Source organism: Protomyctophum bolini, assembly GCF_963924005.1.
Source record: "Protomyctophum bolini genome assembly, chromosome: 2".
In the NCBI taxonomy this organism is placed as follows: Eukaryota; Metazoa; Chordata; class Actinopteri; order Myctophiformes; family Myctophidae; genus Protomyctophum; species Protomyctophum bolini.
This window is the reverse complement of record NC_137863.1, coordinates 2085512-2110317: the sequence shown is the minus strand read 5'-3', so window position 1 is coordinate 2110317 and position 24806 is coordinate 2085512. Positions and strand designations below refer to the sequence as shown.

At 45.3% G+C, this 24806-nt stretch overlaps 1 pseudogene across 1 annotated transcript in view; it reads right to left on the bottom strand.

The window, feature by feature from the left end:
• LOC308326098 (calmodulin-binding transcription activator 1-like) overlaps nt 1-24806 on the bottom strand; it is a 120215-nt pseudogene that overhangs the window by 4389 nt on the left and 91020 nt on the right. The window contains exons 8-15 of the transcript in view: nt 17590-18143; nt 15994-16245; nt 15804-15945; nt 14290-15051; nt 12602-13338; nt 10834-10960; nt 8827-8961; nt 7601-7613 (exon numbers count right to left, since the gene is read on the bottom strand). The product of the transcript in view is annotated as a calmodulin-binding transcription activator 1-like (transcript). The remainder of the gene's footprint in view (nt 1-7600; nt 7614-8826; nt 8962-10833; nt 10961-12601; nt 13339-14289; nt 15052-15803; nt 15946-15993; nt 16246-17589; nt 18144-24806) is intronic.

Below are 24806 nucleotides of genomic sequence, written 5' to 3'. Positions count from 1 at the left end.
ACTAAGACGAAAAATGTTCGTCGACTTTTTTCACTGACAAAAACTAAATGGAAACTAAATCAAAACTAAGCTAAGATGACTAAAACTAAGACTAAATATACTGACAATTTACAGTATATATACAACAGTTAAAAACTAGACTAAAATGCTAGGAAGGGACTAGTGGACAAGCGAGCCAGTATAAGTCATTTTACAATTAGTTCCATGCTGAAAATAGCCGATCTACAAGTGGGACACGTTGTGGGCTTGTAGATCAGCTATTATCAACAAGTGTAAAAACTTTGAAGTTCTCTAACTATAAACTTTCATGACAGCAGACAGCCTAAGTACAAATATAATTTATGAAAAGCTACTACAGTGAAGTCTGTTCACAGAAGTTGTTGTAGGATATGTGGGGATTATCTGACGAGGTACCATTTCAGTGGGCAAAACCTTACATATACTAAATAATACTAAATTGTTTATAGGGTCAATATAATAAATAATATAGCCTTTCTACAGGAGTATCTTTTTATATTTTTCCAAAAAGAATACAAACAGCCAATAGCATATTACAAAGTCAATTCGGGAGGAAAAGCGGGCAAGCACCGGGGTGAGTTGTCCAGTATTCCTAAACCTGGCACAGTGCACAATCTTCATGATCTTATGTATTCCCTCCCAGCTATACATGTGTAGCACCAAAGCAAGCCAAAACCAGCTCTGTAAAGACTGTAAACAAATACATGTATTCAAATCAACAAACTGTTGAGTCTAGAAGATTTACAATTTAGGGATTTAGCAGACGCTCACTCTCTGGTCAATGATCAGCAAGACGACAGATATAGACCAGGTGGACAGGATGTTTTCTGATGAATTGAACATAGAGGACCTCGATGTAAACAAGTCTTGTAGTGTCTTTATAGCAGACCTCGTATTGAACTGTGTGCTTATTCTACAAACTGTTAATACAATTGTCAATCAATCAATCAATCAATCATGTAAACTGTAGCAGCAGTAGTCGGCTGTCTCACAGAGAGAAAACCTTTTTTAACAAATGGGCTAAAAGTCCATAAATAAAGTGTGGGGGTATAAATAGTGAAAAATGAAATAGTATAAAAGGAGTGTTTGGGGGGGAACGTGCATGGTCCCATCTCCCCTCTCAAAATAACTTTAACAGATTTGTACGCACGCACGCACGCACGCACGCACGCACGCACGCACGCACGCACGCACACACACACACACACACACACACACACACACACACACACACACACACACACACACACACACACACACACACACACACACACACACACACACACACATGCTTAATTGCCAATTAAGGTCCCTCAGCTCCCATTGTTGTTTCCTGCTGTTCTTCAAGGTTAATCACTGGCATTTCACAATGTTTTACTAACATCTCAACCTGCTGCTGCTATATTGGTGTTGCTTGCTGCTTTCAACGTGATTTTGGCTATTTGCTTTTGCATGTGACACATTGTGAGCTTGTAGATCTGCTATTTATTTACACCAATTATATACAGTTTGAAGATAAATTGCCAAGTGGTGAAGTGGTCCTTTAGTTTAAGCCCAGATGGAGGTCTGTGTGTGGAGCTGTCCACTCCGCGTGGTGCTGAACTGGTCACACTCAGCGACACACAACACACACAAAGATATGGATATATCATCCTTCCACCACACACACACACACACACACACACACACACACACACACACACACACACACACACACACACACAAAGCTATGGCATGATCATGGGGGTATATATCCTCATTCCACCACACCAACATATACATACAAAACACAAAGAACTGCACAAATAGAACATACTCTCTATTATTTCTATATCTAACACCGAGTTTTTCTTTTGTCTTTAACTAGCGATGCATGTTGTTGTATTTGGTAAGTTTAAGTTTCTCTGCAGACTATATAGTAGCGTATGGATCACAGATGGTTTCTAAACCACCACGTTTTGTCGTTTTACTCGACAACATATCGAGTCGCACAACAAAACAACTGGCTTAAAACTCACTGAACACGATGTCGAGACAACAACAACAATAGACTCACTTAAGGGATATACCCGACTTCACCACATCCCTCTCTCTCTCTGTCTCAAACTAAGACAATTTAGCACAACAACAAGCCAAGCAATTATTATAGCGTGTTTTTATAAACTGTTATACAAAAAAATAATAGAAAGCGCTTTTTTTTTTACGAACCCCAAAACTCTCTCTCTCTCTGACGCGAGTCGAGTGTCTTTCTGTGTTTATTCTGGCTTCAGTTCAACAACATAAGAACAACAACAACACGGAACCGGATCGGAACCGGATCGCATCGCTGTGTTACACTTTGAGCTGCTCGTCGTCGTGCATTGCTTATTAGAGGCTGAGCCACAACACGGGACGAAAGTGACGAGAAAAAGGACTCTCTCTCTCTCTTCTCTTCTCTCTCTCTCTCTCTCTCTCTCTCTATGGGGGGGGGGATATCCTCCATAATATCTCAGTCTACAGTAACACCACCACGCACGGAGGAGCGTTACTGTCTGTCTTTAAATCCACCGCCACACTTTTAACTTTCAGCCGCAGGTGGGCTCACCGGCTCAGCTCAGCAGCCTCGGCTGGCTGGCTCAGCTCCGTCATCATCAATCACATCGACAGAGACGAAATGAATTAACACAGAGAAATGTTCAATATTATGTTGCGTTTATATCGAGCCGTCTCTAAATCTATATTATAATCCTCCCGAGTTGAAGTCGTTTTATAATAGATCGAAAACAGTGCAGACTGAGTGACTGACTGACTGACACCGCGGGGCGTTATATATAGCGCGTAGCCTATTATTAATTATGTTTTATTTATTTATTTTACGTGCGCGTTGCTTTTATTATGTGTCAAACTGAATAACAACAACACAAACAAAGCAAAGCCACAGATCAGTCCCCTCGGTGTCATCATCATGTCGCACACGCACGCCACGCACGCCACGCACGCACGCGCGCTGTGTCGTAATGCCATTGCCACGGTGTCCTTGCGTTCTGCTCTGCAGAGCTCGTCTCTCTCCCTCCAAGTCTGCACGTGTGTGTGTGTGTGTGTGTGTGTGTGTGTGTCAGTGTGTGTGTGTGTGTGTGTGTGTGTGTGTGTGTGTTGCATATAGCCGCGCCGCCGCCGCATTGTCGCATTGCGCAACAGAGAGAGAGAGAGAGAGAGAGAGAGAGAGAGAGAGAGAGAGAGGCGACCATACACGCGGGGGACTCACTAACCCAGGACATTATATACTGTGTGGTGTGTATGGATAGAGCCAGGTCCACGTGAACAGAGAGAGAGAGAGAGAGAGAGAGAGAGAGGGGGGGGGGGGGGGGGGCTGAGAGAGGGGGGGCTGCTGGGAAATATGCATCTGCAACAACGTCACCCCCCCCCCCCCCCCTCTTTTTTAGCATCAAATCTCCTGAATTGAAGAGAAGGATTGATTGCAGGGTTTCAGTCAAACAGCCACAATGAACACAATATTATCAGTGGTTCTGCAGAGTTGGGTCCGGTGACCCCAACGACCCTGCACGGGACCTTGAAGAGGGGTTCCAGGGGGTCCCCCCCATCCCCTCCCCCCCCTCTAAAAGGAACGTGTTTTATGGGGGATTGGGGGTCCTATGGGGGGGGGGGGGTCTTTGACGTGTGTAGTGTTTATTTGGTCGACTAAAACGATGACGAAGGATATGTTCGTCGACTACCTATTTTGGCTATTTTCACTGACACTAAATAAAAACTAAAATAAAGACCAAGCTAATATTAGACAAAAATGTTAGTGAGAGGGACTGCAGTCCAGTAGAACGAAAGACAAGTCACATTGTGCTTCATGGTTGCACTCTGAAAACAGCAGATCTATACACGCTCACAGTGCGTCGTATACAACGGGCTGTGAGCTTGTAGATCTGCTATTTTCAGCATGCAACCAAGTGTAAAAATCAGCCAAGGCCCGCCAAAATATAGTTCACTTAGTCAACTAAATCAATCACTAAAGTCACTAAACATACAAACATTTCAAGGGACGAAATGTGACTAAAACTAAATTACATTTTAAGTCAAAAGACTTATGACTAAACTAAACAAACTAGTTCTGTGAATGTTTTAAACCTTTTTGTAACTGTAATTAGTAATTAGTAGGCTATTTGTTGTTTCATGTATTTTTCTTAAATGAAAAATGAAAAATATATATATTTATTTATTTATATGGAAAGCTCTTTGGGTCAACTTCTGTTGTTTTTAAATGTGCTATAGGTGACTTGACTTGACTTGACTACTGTAAATATCTTCCCACGGCCCTGAGTGCGTGCGTGTGCGTCACGCCCGTATATGTGCAGTTATTTGCCTATTTTGTTTGGCAATATTTTCATAAATTTTTCCCTTCACATATTGTTTTTCTTCTTCTTCCCTGGAGCCAATAAGGAATGTCAGCTATCTGCCGTAGCTTGCCATAATAATACCCATGAACTGACGGCCCTGAAACTAAATCAAGATGTGCTGTCAAAATCAGCACTGCTGTTGACGTGATCACGTGACTACATTTGACTGAGGGACTGCCATTGGATTTCTTTGAATTTTTCATGTCATATGAAAGCAGGGAATCATGGCTTCAAATTGACATATTGGTTGTTCAGTTTGGCCTACCAGTTTTGGAGATATGGCTTATAGAGTATAATGTCTTACAGAGAAACAGAGAGTTGAGAAAACAGGCTTGAAAGGTTCACTTCTGTGGTCTCTAACATTACACCTATAGCTACATGTTTAAGCATTTATTTCATATTTACATGTCTTCTGTGGTCTCTAACATTACATTACACCTATAGCTACATGTTTAAGCATTTATTTCATATTTACATGTCTTCTGTGGTCTCTAACATTACACCTATAGCTACATGTTTAAGCATTTATTTCATATTTACATGTCTTCTGTGGACTCTAACATTACACCTAGCTACATGGTTAAGCATTTATTTAATATTTACATGTCTTCTGTGGTCTCTAACATTACACCTATAGCTACATGTTTAAGCATTTATTTCATATTTACATGTCTTCTGTGGTCTCTAACATTACACCTAGCTACATGGTTAAGCATTTATTTCATATTTACATGTCTTCTGTGGTCTCTAACATTACACCTAGCTACATGTTTAAGCATTTAGTTCATATTTACATGTCGATTTCAGCTCTGACATTTGTTTCAGACATGCTCTAGTTATATGTGAAGAGTCTGCCTGTGCTATAAACTCATTTCTGGACAAAAAAAGGGGGAAAAATGATGGTAGGCTCTCAGTCAAATCACAGTCGTGTGAAAAGGTTTGAGAACCACTTGGCATAAATCAATCCTCTTCCCACACAAAGAAGGTTCAAAACAAGCCACTGCAAATACCAGCAAGTACCTGCTCTGTCTGGCTTATCAGCAGCCGCAGCAGATTAGCTCGAGAATATGATCATGTTAAATTAAATACCACAAGGATTGATAGGGGAGAGACATTTTCTCTGACATTTGGAGACACTCGGGGGTTCTCAGATTGACAGAGATTGGCACAGCTCTTCTAGCCAAAAGCCAAAAGCCAATATTCACAGTAAAGGCTTTGCAAAACAACTTGTAGTTCAAAATGTCCCTCATGGGGAAATAAATAATTACAGTCAAGTGCGGACACAAATTTGCATGCATGGCATGCACACACCGACACACTATATATACGCACACACACAGACACACACTACATTGACAACGCACGCACGCACACACACACGCACGCACGCACACACACACACACACGCACACACGCACGCACGCACGCACGTATTTTGGTCTGACTGTACCCTGTATGATTACATTTCTGTTTGACTGTACCCTGTACTGATTACATTTCTGTTTGACTGTACCCTGTATGATTACATTTCTGTCTGACTGTACCCTGTATGATTACATTTCTGTCTGACTGTACCCTGTATGATTACATTTCTGTCTGACTGTACCCTGTACTGATTACATTTCTGTCTGACTGTACCCTGTATGATTACATTTCTGTCTGACTGTACCCTGTATGATTACATTTCTGTCTGACTGTACCCTGTACTGATTACATTTCTGTCTGACTGTACCCTGTATGATTACATTTCTGTCTGACTGTACCCTGTATGATTACATTTCTGTCTGACTGTACCCTGTATGATTACATTTCTGTCTGACTGTACCCTGTATGATTACATTTCTGTCTGACTGTACCCTGTACTGATTACATTTCTGTCTGACTGTACCCTGTATGATTACATTTCTGTCTGACTGTACCCTGTATGATTACATTTCTGTTTGACTGTACCCTGTACTGATTACATTTCTGTTTGACTGTACCCTGTACTGATTACATTTCTGTTTGACTGTACCCTGTACTGATTACATTTCTGTTTGACTGTACCCTGTACTGATTACATTTCTGTTTGACTGTACCCTGTACTGATTACATTTCTGTTTGACTGTACCCTGTACTGATTACATTTCTGTCTGACTGTAGCCTGTACTGATTACATTTCTGTCTGACTGTACCCTGTATGATTACATTTCTGTCTGACTGTACCCTGTATGATTACATGTCTGCTTGACTGTACCCTGTATGATTACATTTATGTCTGACTGTACCCTGTATGATTACATGTCTGCTTGACTGTACCCTGTATGATTACATTTCTGTCTGACTGTACCCTGTATGATTACATGTCTGCTTGACTGTACCCTGTATGATTACATTTATGTCTGACTGTACCCTGTATGATTACATGTCTGCTTGACTGTACCCTGTATGATTATATTTCTGCCAATAAAGTATTCAATCAATGCATGGCAATGGCAGAGCAATTCACCTTTCATACCTAAATGCAGCTCAAAGTGCTTCACAGGGCAAAACATAAAATAACAATAAAACACAAGCAAATGGTTAAAGTGATAAAACAAATAAAGCAAAGAACAAAATAAAAGCGTAAAAACATAGAAGAAAATAAAACATAACATGCAGCAGAACCGTCGGGACAGAGTAGGAACGCAGATATTAAAACTCAACTAAAAGCAAGAGTGAAGAGGTGAGTCTGTTAATAAGATTTGGCACGGCGGCCACACAGGTCCAAGTACATCTAAGGGCATAATAATAATAAGGCAGGCTGAGTGAACTTCAATTAATAACATCACATTCTCGCAGGCAGTGACAGTAACAGCTAGCAGTATACTGTATGCATGTAACTCTGTAACTCTAACCTGTTGATGTGTTTTGTTTTGGGCGGAAAGCTGTTGTTGTTGTTGATGATGATTTGTTACCAGTGTGAGACTTATACAATGAAGAGATAATGCTTTGAATGAGGGTCCATTAAAACACAATCATTCCCGGGATTCCTTCCAAATAGGAGCTCTGGGGGTGCAGGTGGAAAACATGGCCGCTCTGAACCTTTTTTTGTTGTTGATTAAACTTGATATCAAACAGCTGCCCATAATCAGAGCACACTCTAAGCCAGCAGAGCTGGGAGATATGATGATCTGTATACTGTACATTAGATGGTTAATAAGGAGCCTTTCTCCCACCGTACAGCCAGTCCTACACAGAGTTCACGGCAACAACAACAAGGACAGTTAATTGACACAGACGCAGAGAAGGCTCAAACAAAACAACTCAATTAAACCAGAGTAAGGCCAAGTGTGGACAAGGACGGACACACACACACACACACACACACACACACACACACACACACACACACACACACCGCATGCACACCACGTTCTGGTGAGACAGTCTAGTGAGACATATAGGAGGACCCATGAAGCAAACCACAGTCCTAGAGACCTCTCAGTGTCTGCAATCCCCCCAAGAACACACAAGGCAGAGAGTCAGCTAGACTCCTGTTGACTCTGGCATAAGAGACAATAGCTGGAAGCCTGCAGGAGGAGGAGAGGGGCAGTGATTTGGCCGATCACTTCTGTGCCGACACGCCAACTGGAGAGTGGTTGGAGTGGTTGGTTTAAGAAGGTTGGAGACCACCTGATGACCCTCTCTTCCAGGCCAAGACTTTTCCATTATAGATGGATTATAATCGCATCTTTGATGTATTTACAAACATCCATAAAGCATCCATAAAAAGCTCAGGTGATCCTGTCTGAGCTATCAAAGGTACTGATCCGAGGGCTGTTATTCTAACCTGGAGCATACAGCTAAAGGTACTGATCCAAGGGCTGTTATTCTAACCTGGAGCATACAGCTAAAGGTACTGATCGGAGGGCTGTTATTCTAACCTGGAGCACACAGCTAAAGGTACTGATCCAAGGGCTGTTATTCTAACCTGGAGCACACAGCTAAAGGTACTGATCTGAGGGCTGTTATTCTGACCTGGAGCATACAGCTAAAGGTACTGATCCAAGGGCTGTTATTCTAACCTGGAGCACACAGCTAAAGGTACTGATCTGAGGGCTGTTATTCTAACCTGGAGCAGCTAAAGGTACTGATCTGAGGGCTGTTATTCTAACCTGGAGCAGCTAAAGGTACTGATCTGAGGGCTGTTATTCTAACCTGGAGCAGCTAAAGGTACTGATCTGAGGGCTGTTATTCTAACCTGGAGCAGCTAAAGGTACTGATCCGAGCGGTGTTCCTCATGGCTGTTATTCTAACCTGGAGCTACACTTACTTCCGAGTCCGTGCCGACCTCGCTTCAGTTATTGACTTAAACTAGACGTGTACGACGTGCCCGTCAGTGAATCTGATCTCAGGTCAGAATGGGTTAATATTTCTGCACACATACAACACGAGTACTCACCATCCAGAGACAGCCAGTCGTGTTGTGAGGAAGGCAGGGCAGGAAGGTCACGCGCCTTGTATTCAAACACCACCGAGGAAGAGATGACCTCTCCGCCCATCGCTACCTGCAGCATCACCAGGCCGGTGTCGTGGGCTGATGAACACACAGAAAGGAAAAGGATATTCACCATCAGTGTTATTTTTGGCAGCAAATTTCTATTTTAGTTTTAGTTTTCACTTAGTTTTAGTCACATTTTAGTCACCTGGAATGTTCTAGTGTTTAGTCTAGTTTTAGTTAACTAAATCTACAGTTGATTTAGTCGACTAAAATGTGTTTTGACAGGCCTTGATGTCGTTGTAATGACATATTTTACACTTTGGTTGCATGCTGAAAATAGCAGATATACAATCTCACAATTGTATATCTGCTATTTTCAGCATGCAACCCAGCATAAAACTGGATCTCTTGTCCGCTATAGTCCCTTCCTAACATTTTAGTCTAGTTTTTATTTGTTGACGAAATTGTCAGTATATTTAGTCTTATAGTTTTAGTCATCATAGATTCGTCTTTATTTAGTTTTCATTTAGTTTTAGTCAGTGAAAAAAGGTAGTCGACGAACATTTTTCGTCTTAGTTTTAGTCGACGAAAACAACACCGTTCCACATGCAGTCCGTCAACCCTCAGTAGTTTGTAAAGTGAAAATCACTGAGTGGTGCAACTCCCCTCCTCTCTCTCTCTCTCTCTCTCTCTCATTAGCAGGCAACAGTGCAGCACTATCTCCCTCTCTGTTTCTGACAAACAGCGCCCCCTACTGGTAATAATAGTCATTCTCGTGCTCATGGTGCACGGATCGACACGGACATTGATGTTCCTCGGTTGAGTGGTTGCACCACTCAAACATGCTAATCAATAATGAATTCAAGGTGTTGAAGAAGACACAGATCAAAGTTACAGTAAAAAAATACAAATAAAAGTAAAAAAAATAATACATTTAGGTATTTTTCAAAGTTCAAGAAGATGAAAATGAGAGGATTTTCAGCTACAATTCTTGTTTTTCCACTTCAAGTTTTTTTTTTTTTTCATGGATCACCGTATGCTATGGTTCCATTTGTACACTCTCCGAGTTACAGACCCATAAGGGTCCATTTGGTTGCTAAATATCTCTAATTTAGCTATAGGGACTTAGGCTTAGTGTCCCATACCTGGGCAGTAGCAGCTAAGGAAAGGAAAGGTACTATGTTTACCCTGCAGGGTAACTGGACTAAGCTCAAGAAGTTGTTTACAGCCAGGCCCTGCTCATAGAACATTTCATGGTAGGGGAGGTTCAATACCTTGTCCATAAAGGCCACTTCAGCGGTGGTAATTTTAACGTGCCGGTCCGGGGATACGAACTAGTGACCTTCCGATATCAAGACCGCTCCGCAAACCGTCCGGCCACCGCTGCCCCAGCTATAGGGTCTTAGGGCCGATTCATACTCCTATTTTAGAGCCGAATAAAAGTCGGTTCGGCGCTGTAGAGCCTACAATGTGACGTCATTTGAGGTTCGGGGGGGCGGGTACCGTCCTAAAGTCGGCTCTTCGGTGCTACTGAAATTTTCTGACGAGCCGAAATCATTTCGGCACTACAGCGCCGAAACAGGAGTATGAATCGGCCCTTAGGCTTAGTGTCCCATACCTGGGCAGTACCAGGGCCTTAGGCTTAGTGTCCCATACCTGGGCAGTACCAGGGCCTTAGGCTTAGTGTCCCATACCTGGGCAGTACCAGGGCCTTAGGCTTAGTGTCCCATACCTGGGCAGTACCAGGGCCTTAGGCTTAGTGTCCCATACCTGGGCAGTAGCAGGGCCTTAGGCTTAGTGTCCCATACCTGGGCAGTACCAGGGCCTTAGGCTTAGTGTCCCATACCTGGGCAGTAGCAGCTATAGGGACTTATAGGCTTAGCGTCCCATACCTGGGCAGTAGCAGGGCCTTAGGCTTAGTGTCCCATACCTGGGCAGTACCAGGGCCTTAGGCTTAGTGTCCCATACCTGGGCAGTAGCAGCGCAGAACTCCAGGCTGGATGAGGGCTGCGGGGACGCTGATGTGGTCAAACAGACAGCTGTACTCACTGCTGGACTCCAACCACGGGCCTGTGATCAGAACCTTCACCCCACCCTGGAGCACACACACACACACACACACACACACACACACACACACACACACACACACACACACACACACACACACACACACACACACACACACAGTAAGGACGGTCTTAATCCAGAGTAAGAAGAAAAACATCATATAGCCTATACATCAAAATAGTCATCATGAGATATTCCATCAGTGGAATATCTACCGGTATATAATATAATGAAACTATATGCATATATATTATATACTATATAATGCCATGTCTACATAAAATGCTATCTAAGTTAGATAAATTGAGCGCCTGTAATGTAAGTTCGCAGAGTCCAGGGAAAGTGCTACGGGCCATGATGGAGTCTGAAGAGGTGGGTTTTCAGACGCACGCACGCACGTGAGCACGCACGCACCCGATTAGGGCTGTCACGATTACACATTTAAGTTGCAGATGAATTGTCACACGAATACTTTACGTTTTGGTGTTGAACATTCCGTATAGCTATACAATATTGGTGAGTTTAACGTTGTTTTAATACGATCAGATATAGGACTTTTCTGTTTGGATGTATTATGTAAATACGTTCTGGCCTTGACAGCCAGGACGTTGTCCTTTGCCACGTTCCTGCATAGAGCGTCGCAGTCCCGCCCCCTGACATGACCACGAGGATTCCCCCGTGCATTTTTCACATCCACGTTTCAGAAGGTATTTATTTAAAGCTCTGTATAAGCCTCAGACAAAGAAGAAAAACAAACTTCTTTCTAATTATTTGTTCGGTCCACAAAATTGTGTTTATTATTGTCACGAGTTGTCACCATCCGAGTTGGTTTACAGATCTTTAAATAAATACGTTTTGAAACGTCTGTGTGGAAATCTGCTTCTGTGCAAACAAAACGTATGAATGTGTTGTGAGAAGAGAGGATTACAGGAGAATAAATGCTGGGCTGTGGCTGGAAGCTCCACCATTCCCTTCTCCTTTGCACAGAAGTGAGTGACAAGTTCAGAAATTAACGCATTAACCCATTTCTTTTCATTATCACCCCTTTTGTCATCAGTCATGTGTGTGCACGTTCCGTGAACCTATTCATAACAGCAGTCTGCGCTGCATGCGTGCAGGGGACAGCAAGGCTCGGGGCAAAAAGTAGTTTCATTTTGTTTTTAATATATTTTTTATCCCACGATTTTGTAACCCATTTTTCACCCCTGTGTCAATTATCTAATGTGATCCTGGGCTCTACACACCCTCCACCAACCTAGTCCCCATATATGGGGGACAAGGTGAGACCAACCTAGTCCCCATATATGGGGGACAAGGGGAGACCAACCTAGTCCCCATATATGGGGGACAAGGGGAGAGCAACCTAGTCCCCATATATGGGGGACAAGGGGAGAGCAACGGACTTGAACTCATGCTTCCTTCATGCCTGAGTGTCCAAGTTGCTCCTTTACACCTGACAGGGGGGAGTTTCCCTGGTTGGACGTAGCGCGTGGAAGGAACACGTTATTCCAACCAGTTCCTTTCCCCTCCATCAGGCGCCCCGGCTGGCCAGGGGGAGGCAGTTTAGTGACCAGGATTAAAAAGTAGTTTCTTTAGTGGTACCGTTTCATATAAAGCGATATAAAACGTATATAATCCAGCGACGTAACAACAGTCTCACACTAACCTCGGGATAGGACCATTCCGGGGAGTAGTCCGTCACCCCAAACAGCCTCCCGGGGTCCTGCAGCAGCCCCAGAGGCCCCTCGTGATGCTGCACCTCAGAGCCACTCGCCGGCCCCACCACGCCCCCCTGCTCCTCGCCACCACCGCCACCGCCCCCCGCACCCACCCCCCCCTCCTGATGGGGCATCAGCACGCCGTTGACGGCCGCGCCCACCCCCCCTCCTCCTCCCCCTCCTCCTCCTCCTCCCCCTCCTCCTCCTCCCTCCACCGAGATGAAGTCGTTAATGAGGTCAGAGAACTGGCTGCCGAACGAAGCCTCGAAGCCCTCCAGGCTGATGGACGCAGCGGCCACGCCGGCCCCCGCTGCCACGCCCACGCCGCCGGGGGCGCCCACCCCCGCCGTGGCGGTGGAGACCCCGCCCCCAACGACCCCCCCCTGGGCGTTGCCGTAGACTAGCGCCCCTTCTATGGCCGCCGCGGCCGCCTGCACTGCCCCCGCCGCGGGCATGGACTGAGGACTGGCCACCTGCAGCGAGCCGTTGACCATGCCGTTGCAGAGGATCTCCCCTCCCCCTCCCCCTCCTGCGTCGTCGTGGTCGTTGGGCTGAAGGTAGTGCTCCCCCGCCTCGTACACGGGCTTGATGTGAGGCTCCGTCTTCAGGAGAAGCTCCACCGCTCCTCCTCCTCCTCCTCCGTTCTCCATGGAGCCTTTCTCCACGTCTCCTCCTCCTCCTCCTCCTCCTCCACCCACCCTGGACTGCTCCTCCTCCTGCTGCTGGTGGTGGTGTTGGTGGGGGTGGGGGGGGTGGTGGGGGTGGTGGTGGTGGGACGCCATGGGGAACGAGGGCTCCCCGCCCCCCGCCTGGTGGAGGTGCGAGTCTCCTCCTCCTATAGGGGTGGGCGATATGGAAATGAATATGATTACGATTTTGTAACCCATATTTCACCCCTGTGTCAATTATCTAATGTGATCCTGGGCTCTACACACCCTCCACCAACCTTGTCCCCCATATATGGGGGACAAGGGGAGACCAACCTAGTCCCCATATATGGGGGACAAGGGGAGAGCAACCTAGTCCCCATATATGGGGGACAAGGGGAGACCAACCTAGTCCCCATATATGGGGGACAAGGGGAGAGCAACGGACTTGAACTCATGCTTCCTTCATGCCTGAGTGTCCAAGTTGCTCCTTTACACCTGACAGGGGGGAGTTTCCCTGGTTGGACGTAGCGCGTGGAAGGAACACGTTATTCCAACCAGTTCCTTTCCCCTCCATCAGGCTCCCCGGCTGGCCAGGGGGAGAAAAGAATATAATATAATCACGTTATATATTTTTTTCAAGCAATATCACGATACATGATATTATCACGATATTCTTTTCACACGGTTTTTTAACCACAAGACAGTGGCCTTGTGGTTAGAGTTTAGACAAATCCTACGACTTTGACTAACAGAAACTAAAAGAAAAGGGGCTGTATTTTGCGTGTCTTAAGTACCAGGTCTTATTCCCTAACTTGCGTAAACTAAAGACCTGACCACGCCTCCAGGTCTTTAGTTTACGCAAGTTAGAGAATATAAGACCTGGTACTTAAGACACGCAAAATACAGCCCAAAGAGTAACAGAACATTTAGACCAAAAGACATTTTTATCACGATAACGATCATTTATCACCATATGGCCTCCTTACCTCCTCCGTTGGCGAGCGCGGGGGAGTCCGCGGTACCGTGCTGCTGCTGCTGCGTCACGGCGGCCGCCACAGACAGGCCCATGTAGGCTCCTCCCCCCGTGGCCTCCTGGCCAACCACAGACAGGCCCATGTAGGCTCCTCCACCTCCCGCTCCCCCTCCCGTGGCCTCCTGGCCAACCACAGACAGGCCCATGTAGGCTCCTCCCCCTCCCGTGGCGTCCTGGCCCACCTCGGGGCTAATCCCGCCGTTCATCGCCTGCAGCGAGGAGGAGGACGGCGTCTGCTGCGACGGCACGGCGCTCTGCTGGGGCGGCGGCGTGCCGTCGGACTGGAGGAACAGGGTGGCGGGGTAGGGGCGGTGGTTGAGGTGGTGGTTGAGGAGGTGGTGGCTGGGGTGGTGGTGGGGGGGGTGGTGCGCGGCCGCGGCGGCTGCAGCGTTCTGGACCGAGGAGGAGGAGGAGGAGGAGGACATGACGGCGCTGAAGTCCATCTGCTCCAGCGTGGTGCTGGGGCTGAGCCCCGTGCTCTCCACGTAGCCGCTACCGCTGCTACCGCCGCCGGCCCCCGCCCCTCCACCCGCCGCGGCACTGTTGCTGCCACTGCCAGGGCCCGCCACCAGGGGGCACTCCAGAGACGACACCGCCGACGCCGCCGTCACCACCCCGGCCTCCGTCTTGATGTTGGCGACGAGCAGCGGGTCGTACGCCGCGTAGCCGTTGGAGGAGCGGTGGAGACCGTTGCTGGAGCCGCCGCCGTCCAGGCCTGGCGGGATTACAACGTTCACAAGGTTAGTGGAAAGTACTTTTACTCAAGTACTGTACTTAAGTACAATTTTGAGGTAGCCAAAATTATTACTTTTACTTCACTACATTTATTTGAAAACTTGAAAACAATTGCGATCTATCTCATATAATAGAGGGTATGCGCATGCTTAAAGTGAGTGGCAAATCGAGTGACAAATTGAGTTAAACATTGTTTAATTAAGCAATATTACACAAGAGGGTGTGGGTTAATGTGATTATTGTCACGACAGTGATGCGGTCAGGAACGAGACGTAGTCGAGTTCTGCAAGCATCACTGAAGTATATATTGCAATTCTACCACAGTTACCCTTAAAACTAAGAAAATCGCTGAAAGAATATATTTTTTTAATGACAGATGTAGTCACTACGACCACAAATGTCCCAATAAACTACGGTTTGCTATAGCGCTCTGGGAGAACAGAGCGGCTGAATTATTTGTTTTGATTATAGGTGGTGAACGGTGCTGGTTTAACCACCGGCTAGAAGGCTGTTTCAACCAATCAGATTGCTTCCTCGAAACGACCTGTGGTAGAACGTTGTTTAATGCAACCAGATTTCTGTTTGGATGCATGGACTGTCGAGGCCAAAAAGTAGTTTTTTGACATTCCTGCATAACTTCCTGGTTTGATGATGATGTCACACTCTATTGCGATCAGGCGATGATGATGATGATGATGTAATGACTGTGCCACAGGCCCCGCCCCCTCTTACCGCCGTCGTCTCCGCCCCCTCCGTTGCAGCCCGCCTCCACCTTGCCCCCGCCGTACGTCTGGCCCTGCTTGGGGTTGTTGAGGAAGCAGTCGGGGTCAAAGTTCATGGCGGTGGTGGTCTCGGGCAGGCTCACCACCCCCCCCACCCCCACCACCACGCCCCCCACCCCCCCCACCCCTCCCACGCCAGAGGAGGAGGAGGAAGAGGAGGAGTCCAGCGAGCTGGACAGCACCAGCTCCCCCCCCTCGCCCACCAGAGCCCCCACCACTCCGCCGCTGCCCCCCACGCCGGGGAACGAGGCGAAGCGCTGGACCACGCCCCCCTCGCCGGGCGCCACGGCCAATAGGATGCCGCCGCCGGCGCTCTCGTGGGCGTGGCCGGCCAGGAGGTGGTGGGTGTGGCCGGCCGAGTAGACGGAGTCTCCGCCCGTCAGCGTGGTGACCTATGAGAACAATCGATGCGACAAGGTTACTTCCTGTATGTTAAAGGACCACTTCACCACTTTTCAACCTATCTTCATATAAGGTCCTCACTAAAAATCTAGAAAAAACGGCGCAATTATTTCCTACTCGGTCTGTGTCTCATAGGAGGGCTGTGGGCAGTTCAGAAACAGTCTTCCAGTGACATCATCGATGGGGAATACAGGCTAATAAAAACGGAAGCCATCGTTCTCACGATAATGAAAATCTAAACATTTTTATAAAAAAAATTGTTAAAAAATAATCTGCCTAATGATGATGTCACTGGAAGACGGTTTCTAAACTGCCCACAGCCCTCCTATGAGACACAGACTGAGTAGAAAACAATCGTGCCATTTTATCATGATTATTAGTGAGGACCTATTATATGAAGATAGGTTGAAAAGTGGTGAAGTGGTCCTTTAATGACTCCTATTCATTCATTCAGTCCTATTGACCGTATGCGGACCGCAGCCATGTTTCCATCAGAGTTTGAAAGCACTCGTTTTCAGTAAAGCAACGTCCTGCTGCCTCCTGCATTATGTGCTAATTCAAAACAGGTGGTACGCTACTGGGCAGTTGAGTGATATCTAACGAGCACTTCCAAACTCCAGCACAAAAGAATCACCTGCAAGTACACAAAGTAACTCATAACAACATGTCTACAGTGGATTTTTATGAAACAAACACTTTGAGGATAGAAAGAGGATAATTCAAGCTTTCCGTACAGCCAGTGGCGAAACTGGGCCCCAGTGCAGATCTCTTGTGTGTGTGTGTGTGTGTGTGTGGGGGGGGGGGGGGGGAATTAAAAGATTTCAGTGCACTGTGCCTACACATGTTGCGACCGGGGGGGGGTTGTGATGCGATCTGATACATAAATATTCATTCAATCTGTATGTATGTTTACATCAATTTGCATGTTTCACTTTCAATCAATCTGTATATCTGTAGGACTTCAGGGCTGCAGCCTGTAGCCTAATCAGAAATTACTTTGGACAAACTTTAGTTTGCGACCGATAGCCCCTGAAACCAGGCTTTCACCGTCGTCTCGTCCTGACTCTTTTTTTTCTCTTCTTCTTCCCCCTTCATGGGCCCCTAGAGGGCCCCAGTGCACTGGTTGCACTGCCTATTGTTACGTGCCTGCGTACAGCTGCAATGTTGGTGAGTTTGACGTTGTTTAATACAATCAGATAGGACTTTTCGTTTGGATGAATGGCTGTCTATGGGAAGTTGCACCTTGTTAGCACCTTGCCATTAACTTATATGGTATGGCCACGGTCTGCATATGGAGAATAGCCAAACCAAACCAAAACCAAAACCAATCTCACCTCCGACATGAAGACGGCGTTGCTCTGATGCGCCGACGCCAGCCCCCCCCCCATGGCGGCCAGGTGGGCGTGGGGGCTGTCGGCCATGTCGCTGCTGGCGATGGACAGCGGCGAGCTCTGGGTGGTGTCGGGCAGCTCCACCTGGCTGGAGGCCGAGGAGGTGGAGGAGCTGACCTCCATGCTGCTCTGGGGCAGCAGGGAGGGCTTGTTGGCGTTGTGGGACGTCATCCTGCCGTTCCTCCTCTCCGCTCCTCCTCCTCCTCGACTCCTAGCCCCTCCCCCGGCGGCGTGGGCGGGGGGGAGACCCCCCCCCGTCTCCGTCTGTCCCTCCGACACGTCACTGTTCTGGACCTCGGCGCCTCCGTCCCCCGTCGTCGTCCCGCCGCCCCCCCGCTGGCCCCCCGCCGCCCCCGTCCCCCCGGTGGTGGTGGTCCCGGTGGCGGTGGTGGTGGGGACCGCCCCCCCGGCGGCCCCGCCCCCGCCCGGCTCCTGTTTGGAGGAGATGATGCGCTGCTTGACGCTGGAACATTTCTGATGCAGGCTGCTCCCGGCGCCTGTAGGGGGCGACGTCACACAACAACAACCACTTCAGGAAAAGAAGCACTCGCAAGGTTTTACTTAGATGTAGCCTCAGTATACCCAGGCTTTTATTTTCTTAAACGTAGCCTCGGTACCCAGGCTTTTATTTTCTTAAACGTAGCCTCACTACCCAGTTATATAGATAGCTATAGAGCTATTTAACACCGTTACTGAACACACACTATAGCAATGATTACTGTCACACTATAGAGCTATTTAACACCGTTACTGAACACACACTATAGCAATGATTACTGTCACAATATAGAGCTATTTAACACTGTTACTGAACACACTCTATAGCAATGATTACTGTCACACTATAGAGCTATTTAACACTGTTACTGAACACACTCTATAGCAATGATTACTGTCACAATATAGAGCTATTTAACACCGTTACTGAACACACTCTATAGCAATGATTACTGTCACAATATAGAGCTATTTAACACTGTTACTGAACACACTCTATAGCAATGATTACTGTCACACTATAGAGCTATTTAACACTGTTACTGAATACACTCTATAGCAATGATTACTGTCACAATATAGAGCTGGTTGCTGGTTGTAAGAGTGGTTGCACAACTCAAAAATATTTTGAAAATAGCAAATCTATAAGCAACAAAATGCGTCACATTGCGAGTCACGACACATTGTGAGCTTGTTGCCTATTTTCAAATTGCCAAAATGTAGGCCTACTAATGTAGGCTGAAGTGATGTATGTTTTGTGATGATAATCTATAAAGTAAATAAAGTTTTCAAAAAATTGTAATTGGAAATACTCAAGTAGCCTACAGTACAAAAAAACTAAACATTTACTCAAGTACTTGAGTAAATGTACTGGCTGTGAATCTATATTTTGTTCTTTCCCCCCCCACCCACCCCCTTTTCCTCTAACTGTATATGATTATTTTCCCTTTTTACCTCCTTTATGATGAATTCCTGTTCTGTTCTTTAACTATATAGAAGTGTCTATTTGTACGTCTCTAAATGTTTTGATGAATTGAACAAGGTGGACCCTCTTGTAAACAAGAGCAATGCTTAATTGGGTCGTCCACTCACAGTTAACAGTCTTTGTATTGAGTTTGTGCTTGAAATGTACTGTAATTCTGCAAACTGTTAATACATATTTCAATCAATCAATCAAAAGGCCTGCAGGCTTTACAGAGCCTGAGCCTGTGTCTTTTAGCACCCTCTAGTGTTCAAAAGGTTGAACTATATGAAAGACCCCAGCTGGTTATGTCTGATGAGGGCTTTTAAAGCAGAAAAGAAGAAAAAAAAAACTGTTACACTGTTTTCACACTTCAATCAAAGAGAACCAATGTGCAGCATACAAATCACAAACTATCATCTCTCTTCATCTCAAAGAGTTGAAGAATGTAAACTAGCTCTTGCGGAGCGGTCTTGATATCGGAAGGTTGCTAGTTTGTATCCCCGGACCGGCACGTTAAAATTACCACCGCTGAAGTGCCCTTGAGCAAGGCATTGAACCCCTACCATGAAATGTTCTATGAGCAGGGCCTGGCTGTAAACAAGTTCTTGAGCTTAGTCCAGTTACCCTGGGTAAACATAGTACCTTTCCTTTCCTTAGTCCAGTTACCCTGGGTAAAAATAGTACCTTTCCTTTCCTTAGTCCAGTTACCCTGGGTAAACATAGTACCTTTCCTTTCCTTAGTCCAGTTACCCTGGGTAAACATAGTACCTTTCCTTTCCTTAGTCCAGTTACCCTGGGTAAACATAGTACCTTTCCTTTCCTTAGTCCAGTTACCCTGGGTAAACATAGTACCTTTCCTTTCCTTTCTCTTCATCTCAAAGAGTTGAAGAATGTAAACTAGCTCCCTCTTGATCTCAGAATCAATAAGCTATTAGGTTTCAGTGAGGCTATCCTCATTCCACAACTGCTCTTCCAAAACACTTCAAAATGACATGTCAACAAAGAGATAACACTACGTGTATGCGTGCGCAAGCGTGTGTGTGTGTGTGTGTGTGTGTGTGTGTGTGTGTGTCTCTCTCTCTCTCTCTCTCTCTCTCGCCCCCTCTCCCCCCTCTCTCTCTGTCTCTCAAATTAAAATGCCAAAGGAGCTTTATTGGCACGAGAAAACGTACGTTTACGTTGCCAAAGCAAAAGTGGAACAAGACAATCAAGATAAAACAATGTATGTACAAAATAAATATTGGATAGGAATAAAATAACAGAGGTACAGAGCTGTGTTACTCTCTCTCTGTCTCTCTCCCCCCCCCCCCCCCTCTCAGATGTTCACGTCTGTATAAATGATGCATGTAAGGTATTTTGGGCAGCTCAGTCTCCACCTCTTTCTCTCTCTCTCTCTCTCTCTCTCTCTCTCTCTTTCTCTGTCTATTCTCTCCTGACTTTTGCCTGCAGTCTGTATGTGGCCTCTAGATGGCGGCGTGGCGCTAATTGTCTGGGCCAACTGGGTGGGCTTAACTTTGAAGATGGATTAGGGCAACAAGCTCAAAGTTTTTTGCTATATATTTGAATTTAAATCCAGATTTCAAATGCATTTAGTTAGACTTGTGTTCATTTATGAACTTAAATGCAAACACATTGGACCTATAGAAAAGACAATACCATTTTAACACTAGTCATTAATCTAGTAAATATAGACATAGATAAACTAGTGCACTTAGTGATTTCAGCTTTTATTTCTTCAGAAATAAAAGCTGAAATCACTAATATACTGTATGTAAGCATTAAGTGAAGGTGAGGGTGAAGGGTGAATTAACCCATTTTGGGCGGGAACCCCTTTTGGTGTTTTAAACATTATGTTATATTTTAGCTATTGAAAAATAGCAGATCTACAAGCTCATAGCGCGCTGCTATTTTTGAAAAATCGTGAAAATGTGGCGCAATTCCTGACAGAAAACTGTCAGGATTTAGAAGACATTTATACACATTTTATAAATTTCGACGTCAGGCCTAAATGTGAAGGTTAAGTGAAGGTGAGGGCCGCATTAAGTGGAGGTGAGGGCCCCATGTGGCCCCCGGACCGCCAGTTGCCCCACGCTTGGTCCAGTGGCGTTTCCAGGAATTATACATTTTGGGCATAATTCTGCAAACTGTTAATAAATCAATCAATCAATCAATCGATCAATCAATCACATTCCAATGGGTGATTGAGGGTCGCGCTCTATACCGCAACGGCCAATCAGCTGTCTCCACTAAGTTTTCAGGTCTTTTTTCTCATTGTAATGATTGTATGGCTTTTGGCAGGGCTCGAAATTAACTTTTTTACTTGGTAGCACTGACTGGTGCTCCCAAATTCAGAATGAAGGAGCACCAGAAAAGAATTAGGAGCACCCACCAAAATGTAACGAGCACCAATATGTAATCGACTTTTTACATTCATTATTATTACACTTGTAGCCTACAACAGTGGTCCCCAAACGTTTTCATGTCAAGGACCCCCAAATTGACACTCATTAGCCCCACGGACCCCCATTTGGAAATATATGACAGGGACCACCCATAAGAGAAGATTTTTTACGGCTCTATAGCAGTGATTTTCAGTGGTTCCCAAACTTTTTCATTTCAAGGACCCCCAGTTTGACCTGAATTAGGCTATACCGTTCCCCATTTCTATCTCTGGGACCCCACTGTATATTGCAAAATCAAAGTTAACCCATTCTGAACGGGAACCCATTCTGGTGTTAGCATCATGTTATGCTTTAGCTATTGAAAAATAGCAGATCTACAAGCTCATAGCGCGCCACCGAGTGGCGCGCTACGAGCTTGTAGGTCTGCTATTTTTGAAAAATCGAAGAACGACTGACATTTTTAGAATCTGATCTCAGGTCAGAATGGGTTAATCAGATCAGTGTGTGTCCAGTGGAAACCTCGTATGAATCTGATCTCAGGTCAAATTAATTTGGCCAGGCCAGAAATGGATTTGGACAGGCGGACCCTGTCCTTATTGTGGAGACGCCACTGGCTTGGTCTGGGCATCAAGTCCACGTCTCTCTCCCTGGTGGCCCGCGCTGCGCCCGTGTGTCACACAGCATCATGTCTGGGCACAGCTACTGTCACATCACTCAGCTATTATGGATCCCACTGCAGCTCCAGGCAAAAACCCCTGCTGTGATTGGCCAGTATACTGTTAGTTAGTTGCTGCCTGTCAATGACAGTTCTCGTCTTTGCAACTATGGCTGAAACCTAAAGTCCCTAAAGATAACATCAGTAAAACTATGTCTGAAACCTAAGTCCCTAAAAACCTCAGTAAAACTAAGGCTAAAACCTAACCTTAAACTAATAATAAACCTAAAGTCCCTAAAGATAACCTCAGTAAAACTATGGCTAAAACCTAACCTTAAACTAATAATAAACCTAAAGTCCCTAAAGGTAACCTCAGTAAAACTATGGCTAAAACCCTAAGTCCCTAAAGATAACCTCAGTAAAACTATGGCTAAAACCCTAAGTCCCTAAAGATAACCTCAGTAAAACTATGGCTAAAACCCTAAGTCCCTAAAGATAACCTCAGTAAAACTATGGCTAAAACCTAAAGTCCCTAAAGATAACCTCAGTAAAACTATGGCTAAAACCTAAAGTCCCTAAACATAACCTCAGTAAAACTATGGATAAAACCTAACCTTAAACGAATAATAAACCTAAAGTCCCTAAACATACGGGAGCCAATCAGAGCTGTGGTGGGATTCTAAATCACGTGTCATCAGCTAAATAAATGAGTTCAGGCAAAACAACCAATCCTGGTAACTTGGCATCTTAAATATCATCACAGACGTTACTAAATTTAGACCAAACTGCAAATGACCCAGAACAGGTTGTTATTATTATGTCTGATGTCATTTGAATACAGACAAAATGAGACCTCAAACATCTACATGCAGCCGTTCTGACCTTGACCTAGTAATAAACTCATTCAGAAAAGTTTTCTTTTCTTTTCTTTAATTTTCTTTTTTTTTTTATCCCACGGTTTTGTAACCCATTTTTCACCCCTGTGTCAATCATCTAATGTGATCCTGGGCTCTACACACCCTCCACCAACCTAGTCCCCATATATGGGGGACAAGGGGAGAGCAACGGACTTGAACTCATGCTTCCTTCATGCCTGAGTGTCCAAGTTGCTCCTTTACACCTGACAGGGGGGAGTTTCCCTGGTTGGACGTAGCGCGTGGAAGGAACACGTTATTCCAACCAGTTCCTTTCCCCTCCATCAGGCACCCCGGCTGGCCAGGGGGAGGCAGTTTAGAGACCAGGATTACTGCATGTTTTTTGTGAGGGTACCTACCCTAGGGGACACGGGGAGAACATGTGAGGGTACCTACCCTAGGGGACACGGGGAGAACATGAAAACTCCACACATGTAAGGCCCTTTCACCAACCCCGCCTTCGGGTATGGGCACTGATGGCGGAGGAAACACGCCGCCAGCACCCACAGCGTCCCGAGCGGGAATCGAACCCAGGAGATCGTATCGTATCGGGAAAGATCGGTTTCGGTATGTCTCAAAATCAAATGATCGGAATCGGATCGGGAGCAAAAAAAAACATGATCGGGACATCCCTAGTTTTAACCAAAGAACATCTATTACCCTAATAACCTATACCTCAAAGTACACTGACTAGAAGTCACATGGTAACTTATACCTCAGAGAATATCTATTACCCTAATAACCTATACCTCAAAGTACACTGACTAGAAGTCACATGGTAACTTATACCTCAGAGAAAATCTATTACCCTAATAACCTATACCTCAAAGTACACTGACTAGAAGTCACATGGTAACTTATACCTCAGAGAAAATCTATTACCCTAATAACCTATACCTCAAAGTACACTGACTAGAAGTCACATGGTAACTTATACCTCAGAGAATATCTATTACCCTAATAACCTATACCTCAAAGTACACTGACTAGAAGTCACATGGTAACTTATACCTCAGAGAAAATCTATTACCCTAATAACCTATACCTCAAAGTACACTGACTACGTCACATGGTAACTTATACCTCAAAGAACATATATTACCCTAATAACCTATACCTCAAAGTACACTGACTAGAAGTCACATGGTAACTTATACCTCAAAGTACATCTATTACCTGATACCTCAAAGTACACTGACTAGAAGTCACATGGTAACTTATACCTCAGAGAACATATATTACCCTAATAACCTATACCTCAAAGTACACTGACTAGAAGTCACATGGTAACTTATACCTCAGAGAAAATCTATTACCCTAATAACCTATACCTCAAAGTACACTGACTAGAAGTCACATGGTAACTTATACCTCAGAGAAAATATATTACCCTAATAACCTATACCTCAAAGTACACTGACTAGAAGTCACATGGTAACTTATACCTCAAAGAACATCTATTACCCTAATAACCTATACCTCAAAGTACACTGACTAGAAGTCACATGGTAACTTATACCTCAAAGAACATCTATTACCCTAATAACCTATACCTCAAAGTACACTGACTAGAAGTCACATGGTAACTTATACCTCAAAGAACATATATTACCCTAATAACCTATACCTCAAAGTACACTGACTAGAAGTCACATGGTAACTTATACCTCAAAGAACATATATTACCCTAATAACCTATACCTCAAAGTACACTGACTAGAAGTCAC